Below are 7,766 nucleotides of genomic sequence, written 5' to 3' on the forward strand. Positions count from 1 at the left end.
GGCAAACAGGAAATGAAATTCAAAAGTTCGCGGTGCTTTTCCTGTCTATCTGGCCAGTGCATCCGAGTTCAGATTGCTTTCCAGAGCGGTCACAATGGTGCACTGTGAGATACCGCCCGGAGGCCAATACTGTCGATTTGTGGCCACACTAACCCTAATCCGACATGGCAATACTGATTTCAGCGCTACTCCTCTCATCGGGGAGAAGTACAGAAACCGGTTTAAAGAGCCCTTTATATCGATATAAAGGGCCTCGTTATGTGGACAGGTGCAGGGTTAAATAGGTTTAACGCCGCTAAATTTGGTTTAAACGTGTAGTATAGACCAGTCGTATGTCTCTGTAATCAGAGTCAATAAACTCGCCTCTGATAGCGAGGCAATGATATCTAATGGCCAAAGTCAATGCATTAGCCCTGCTCAGTGGGGCAGTATTGCCCAATGGCCAGAATTAATAGATCTTCCTTCTTGGCAGGGAAGTAAGGCCCAACAGCCAGGGTCAATGGATTTGCCCCAGTTGCTGGGTCACAAGGCCAGGGGGCCAAAGGGCAGGGTGGCACAGGAGCCAGAGTCAATAGGTTCACCTCTCTTAGCAGAGCAGTAGGGCCTCATGGCTGAAGTCAACTAGAAATGCCCCAGTTCACAGGGCAGTAAGGGCTAGTGACCAAGGTCCATGGATTCATCCCTGTCCCAGGGCGATAAGGCCTAATGGCCACAGTCAAAGGATTTGCCCCCATTTGCAGAGCAATAAGGCCTAGTGGCCTCAGTAGGGGTAGAGGGCCTCCATGCCCATAAAGGGGGGTAGTGGCAGCCCAGGTGAGGGGCTTAGACCCTCTCTTTCCATTGGGCCCCAGCCCAGGGCCCTGGTAGTGGCAAGAGCATGTGCCACTGGGTCAGCATGGGGATCTGACTGAAACATGCTGACTCAATACGCTGGTTTATCAACTGGGCCACTATTTTTTCCCCCGGGCTGCTTCCTACCATGTTTTTTGCCACTGCAGTCTGGGCGTCTCAGCTGTCTCTGGGTTCCCCAGGCTACGTTGTCCCCAGCAACTCTGGACTTTGCAGGTCCTCTGTGGATAGCCTGGAGTCTGCCTGGGTTGCAGCATCTCTGGCTCTCATGGACTTTGGCTTCAGCTGATCCTTGGCTAGAGACTGCAGCATGCATCCTTCCCCTCTGGCAATCAGCCGCAAATGAGCTGAGCCGCTCCCTTTTATACTGGTGCATTTGGAGCATGCCCCGTAGAGTTGAGAGAGCATGGCTTCCTCAATCCATAATGTAGAGTTAACCCCTCCCAGTCCAGTGCAGGGTGAGTGCACCCTGCCACAGTGCCATACATCCACCAGCAGGAATTGTTGTTGTTCCCAAGGAGCTGCACATGCATATATCAGGATTGAATTTACAAAGACTTGTAAATAACGCAAGTATTTGTAAATACTGCATCTGGGTAGAAAACTAATTTCTTTCTGAAAGATATGCAAAAAGTTTTCTGGTAATGTTTGTATTACTTTAGTTTCTGGCTGAGATTTAAGGACATTTGGTTCTTCAGCACAAATGTATGAACAGATTAAAAAATTACAAAGAACAGACTCCATGTTAAGTGAGGAGTTTAGTGGAAGAATGAAGTCTAGTCTGTTTCATTTTAGGAAAAATTAATATGACATATGTTGAGACTGAAAGGTTAGTAATATCCTTGAAGAAAAATGACAGATCTGTTGCCAGCAGAAAGATGAAATCCAACAAGCAAAACCAAATGAACTACAGATTGCTGCTTTAACAGAAAGAAAATCTTGTTAATCACAACAGACCTCAAAGCATATCCTTTACCCCTTGTGGATACCATTAGCTGTATTTTGCAAACCTAAGTTTTGTGTTCACATGTTACCCCCCACTACCTGACTAATTATATTGGTGATGCTGCTTGCTATCATTTGAGAAAGCCGCATCATCCCCTCAACACTGTGCAGTGGAAGGCATCAAACAAGATAAAATGTAAGCCAAATCTGGCTAATAACTAAAGAGTTTACATGCCATTTTCCTTCTTGTGTCTAATTGTTATTTATTTGGATTACAGTAGTATCTAACAAGGTGCTGTGCAAATACATAGTGCTAGGCACTGCACAATCATACAGTAAAAGATAGTCCCAGCCCCAAAGAATTTGTAAACAATCAAAATAGCGAGAACAGATGAAGGGTGGGAAAGAAAAAAAGAGAGGTGAGGTGACTTACCAAAGGACACATACCATGTCAAAACAGAGTTAGGAATAGAAGCTAGATCTCATGAGTTCTTGTTCAGTGTTCTATCCGCTACCTTCTATGAGATCTTGTGCACAGAACTGGGGGAGTAGGGGAGCGTCTGTTCTGTGTGACATTCTATCCTGGCAACCTAGCAGATTTTCCACTGGAAAATCCATTAAAGTGAATGCTGGTCAGAGCAACATTAAATTTGGATCTGTAGCTTCTTATATCAACTTTGATGGGAGTAGGTGTTGCTGTTGCTGATGGGCCACCAATGGGAACATGGGACCACATGAATAAGCATGCTTTGTCAGGATGAATATCAGCATAGGGACTTAGGAATTCCACAGATTCCATCACTCTACCATAGTCACTACCATCTGCAGCCATCAGTATGGGCTAGGGGGAGGGATAGCTCAGTGGTTTGAGGACTGGCCTGCTAAACCCAGGGTTGTAAGTTTGATTCCTGAAGGTGCTGCTTAGAGATCTGGGGCAAAATCAGTACTTGGTCCTGCTAGTGAAGGCAGGAGGCTGGACTCAATGACCCTTCAGAGTCCCTTCCAGCTCTATGAGATAGGAAATTAAGATCTCTGAGTACTGTTTGCTGCTGCATGTTTTTGTATGGAAGATGGCACCTAACAACCAAACAAATATGGTTGCTGAAATTTTATTTATATTTTACCGTTTGTCTAAATGAGCACAGTTATTAGGAAGAGACAGGCAACAGGGGGATTAAATTATTAGAAACAAATGTAGTTGGGTTTGTGATGGCCAGGAAAAACACATTGTGAATTGCCTGCCCGGGGCAAAGGTAGCAAAGGTAATGGCTGTCAGAAGACATCTAGATAGCACTTAAGAAAGTGCTGAAGAGAAGCTGGTTTTCATAGTACAAGGAAGTACCAGTGACATAGGAAAAGATAGAAGAGATGTCCTGGAGGACAGATTTAGGCTGCTAGGTAAGAGATTCTTTAAAATGCTTCCAGTTCCATGTGCAGGGCCAGTAAGATAAGGAGAATTCCAAGGTTTAAATGCATGATTCAGATGATGGGGAGAGGAGGAGAGATTTAGGTTTATTAGGAACTACTTTTTGGAGAATGAGGAGCCTATACAGGTGAATGGGCTCCACCTTCACCAAAATGGAACCACGCTGCTGGCACATAATATTACAAATGTTGTAGAGGATTTTTTTAAACTAAGGGCTGGAGGATAGCTGCCAAGTGTGGAGGAGCACACTGTTTGGGCAGAGACCTCCCTTAAGAATGAATTTATTAAAAGGGGATGCTCTACTTCCTAGTATAGGGGACAGAAAAGAAGTTGGTAAAGTACAGGTAGGAGCAAGTGAGGAACAGTCAAACATAAAAGAGTCTTATTTAAACATAACACATGAAAGCAAACAACTACATGTTGATAAATTGTATAAATGCTTATATACAAATACTAGAAGTCTAAATATTTGGATGAGTGAACTAGAGTTCCTGGCATTAAATGAGCTTATTGATATAATCCTTATTGATAGAAACTCAGTGGAATGAGGATAACTAGTGGGACACAGTAATATCAATGTACAAAATATCTAGGAATGACAGTGCTAGTGAGGGAATGGCACTACATTAAAAAAAAGCATAGAGTTAAATAAGGTGAAAATTTAAATGAATCAAACTGTACCATAAATAGAAATTCATATTGAATAATAAGAGTATAGCAATAGGAATATACTACCAACCACATGGTCACGATGGTGACAGTGTTTGTGAAATGCTAAGGGAGGTTAGTGAGGCTATAGAAACCAGAAAGCACAATAATAATGGGTGAATTCAGATATCCTTATGTTGACTGGCTATATGTCACCTCAGGGCATGATGGAGAAATAAAAATTCTAGACACCATGAAAGACTGCTTCTTAGAGAAGCTAGTCCTGAAACCCAAAAGGGCAGAGCCAGTTCTTAATTTAGTTCTAAGTGGAACACAGGATCTGGTCCAAGAGGTAAGCATAGCTGAACCACTAGGTAACAGAGACCATAAGGTAATTAAATTTAGCATTCTTATAGGGGAGACATACCCCCAAAAAAGGTGGGGGGGAAATCACCATGGGAATGATACTTTAAAAGGGGAACTGTACAAAAATAAGGATGCTAGTTAGAAATTAAAAAGATCAGTCACAAGGGTAAAATGCAAGCATCATGGAGACTGCATAAAACAGCATTATAGAGGCTCAGACTAAATGTATACCTCAAATTAAAAACAAAACAAAAAAACAGTAGGACATGTCATGGTAGCTAAATAGTAGAGTAAAGGAAGCCATTAGAGACCAAAAGAGATCCTTTAAGATTTGGAAGTCAAATCCTAATGAGGAAAAAAGAAAGAAACACAAACTCTGACAAGTAAAATGTAAAAGTATAATAAGGCAGGCTAACAAAGAATTTGGGAAACATCTTACTAAAGACACAACATTTTTTAAAGTACCTCATAAGCAAGAAGCCTGTCAAACAGGCAGTGAGGTGTTAAAGGAGTAAAGGTGTTAAAGGAGCACTCAAGGAAGACAAAGCTGTTGCAGAGAAGTTAAATGAATTCTTTGCATCTGCCTTCACTGCAGAGGATGTGGGGGAGATACCCACAGCAGAGCTATACTTTTGGGGTGACAAAACTGAAGTATTGTCACAAATTGATGTGTCAATAGAAGATGTATTATAAGAAACTAATAATCTGAACAGAGTTAAGTTTCCAGGACCAGATGAGATTCATCCAAGAGTTCTGAAGTAACTCAAATATGAAATCACAGAATACTAAGTATAACTGAAATCAACCTCTGTACCTGATGGCTGGAAGGTAGCTAATGGAATGCTGAATTTTAAAAAGGGCTCCAGAGGAGATCCTAGCAATTACAGACTGGTGAGTCTAACTTCAATACTGGCAAATTGGTAGAAACCATAGTAGGAAACAGAATTATCAGACACATAATAAACATGATTTGTTGGGAAGAGTCAACATGGCTTTTTGTAAGGAGAAGTCATGACTTGTCAACCTATTAGAATTGTTTGAGGGAGTCAAAAGCATATGGATAAGGGTGATCTAGTCAATATAGTGTACTTGGATTTTCAGAAAGCCTTTGGCAAGGTCCCTCACCATAGGTTCTCAAGGAAATTGAGTAGCCATGATATAAGATGGAAGGTCCTCTCATGGATCAGTAATTGGTTAAAAGAATAAACAGCAGTTTTCACAATGGAGAGAGGTGAACAGCTGAGTCCCCCAAGGATCTGTACTGGGACCAGTGCTGTTCAACCTATTCATGAATGTTATGGAACAGCAAGTGAACAGTGAAGTGCCAAAGTTTATGGATGATACAAAATTATTCAAGTTAGTTAAGTCCAAAGCAAAATGAAAGAGTTACAGAGGGATCTCACAAAACTGAGTGACTGGACAACAAAATGGTAGACAAAATTCAACATGTGTTAAGTGCAAAGTAATGCACTTTGGAAAAATAATTCAACTATACATATACAAAGCCCCTGGAGAAAGAGATCTTGGCATCACCATGGATAGTTCTCTGAAAAATTCTGCTCAATGTACAGCGATAGTCAAAAAGGCTAACAGTATATTAGGAACAACCAGGAAAGTGATAAAAAACAAGGCAGAAAATATCATAATGCCACTATATATATCCATTGTGCACCCACACCTTGAATACTATGTCCAGTTCATGTCGTTACATCTCAGAAAGTATATAGTGAAACTAGAAAAGGTTCCAAGAATGGGCAACAAAGGTGATCAAGCATATACAATGGCTTCTGTACAAGGAGAGACTAAACAGATTTGATCTGTTCAGTTTAGAATAGAGACAAAATGACAGAGATCTGTAAAATCATCAATGATGTGGAAAAAGTGAATAGAGAAATGTTATTTACCCTTTCACACAATAAAAAAAAAAACAGGGAGCATCCGATGAAATTAATGGTATCAAGTTTAAAACAAATAAGAGGTAGTACTTTTTCATGCATTGCAAAATAACCTGTGGAATTTATTGCCATAGGATACTGTGAGGGCAAAAAAGAACTGGATATATTCATGGAGGATAGATCCATCAATTGCTATTATCCAAGATGGTTAGGGACACAACCCCATGCTCAAGGTGACCCTAAACATCTGACTATCAGAAGCTGGGAGTGGAAGACAGGGGTAGATCACTACATAGTTGCCCTGTTTTGTACACTCCCTTGAACTTCTGATGTTGGTCACTGTTGGAGACAGGATACTGGACAAGAAGAACTATGGTCTGACCCAGTACAGCAGTACAAAGTACTGTTCTAACATTAACAGTACATTCTCCACTTGCCAAGGCTAGCTGCTTTATAACTTTAAAAGAAACTAATGTGTTTGTTTTCCACACAGATACTCTACATTCACTTCTGACCTGTTGTAACCCAGTGGGCTAACTTGTGTTTATTATATTAATTGTGTTGCATTATATTAAGCAGTAATTCAAGAAACCAACAGGCCTTTATCCTGTAAGACATTAGCTTCAGCAAGTTAGCCTAAGGCTTGAGGCCTATGAACTCTGAACAGATAAACTTTGCACAGATAAACAGCCCAATGGAAAACCCCAAGTAGTTGGGCAGCTGAAAAGAGAGTTTAAGGGGAAGTTCTGACCACAGGTTCATGAGTCAATCACCAGAAGTGTCCTGGCAATGAACTGACGTACATAACAGGTACATGAGAAACATCTAAGGTTAGCCTACTTGCTTGCCTAGATATCTTTTTTTTTATGTTTCTTATTTTCTTATGGGTTTGATTATTTGTTTTATTAAAATAGGGGTATAGGGTTATCTTAGAGTATATTATGGCTGTAATGCAAGGGACCTACAGGCCACATTGTGTATGTTGAGCTAAATCAAAGTTAGCATACATATGTTTGGGACCTTTCACCTGGATAGATAGTGATGAACTAAAGTGTGAGGTCCATATATGGCTGCGACCTTTAACGTAAATGATGTGTAGGTTGGCATGGGGGCTCCCTAAGTTCATACCCTTTTAAACTTAACAGGTACCACAACTTGAAACTCAGAAAGAAACAAAATAACTAGTTAGGACAAAAGTAACAAATGTGATATTGAAACACAAAAAGTCCATGGTAATGAGTTGACATATATGATAATAAGTTTAGAACATTTATACTAACCTTATAGGAAAAAGACACTCCAATGTTAGTAAGGTGAGGAAATACGAATAAGGAAAAGGGGAAAAATCCTCTACTGACTATGCATCAAATGTAGACATCAGCATAACATATTATGAAAGTGGCATCCCAGCCTAGGGCACTAGGAGATGTAGTCCTTGGGAGGTGCCAGGACAATGGCTACTGATTACGATGGGGAAGGTGATGGTGATGAGGAAGATGATGGGTAACATTTCAGATTCTTTTGCAAAGGATGGTATGAGTATATGGATGTGCAAATGTACATTCTGTAGTGTCTATCTGCCTTACTGAGTTGGGGTGTTTGTGACTGTGCTAAATGTATTAATAAACTATAATTGT

This window comes from Chelonoidis abingdonii, chromosome 1 (genome assembly GCF_003597395.2).
Source record: "Chelonoidis abingdonii isolate Lonesome George chromosome 1, CheloAbing_2.0, whole genome shotgun sequence".
NCBI classification, from domain to species: domain Eukaryota; kingdom Metazoa; phylum Chordata; order Testudines; family Testudinidae; genus Chelonoidis; species Chelonoidis abingdonii.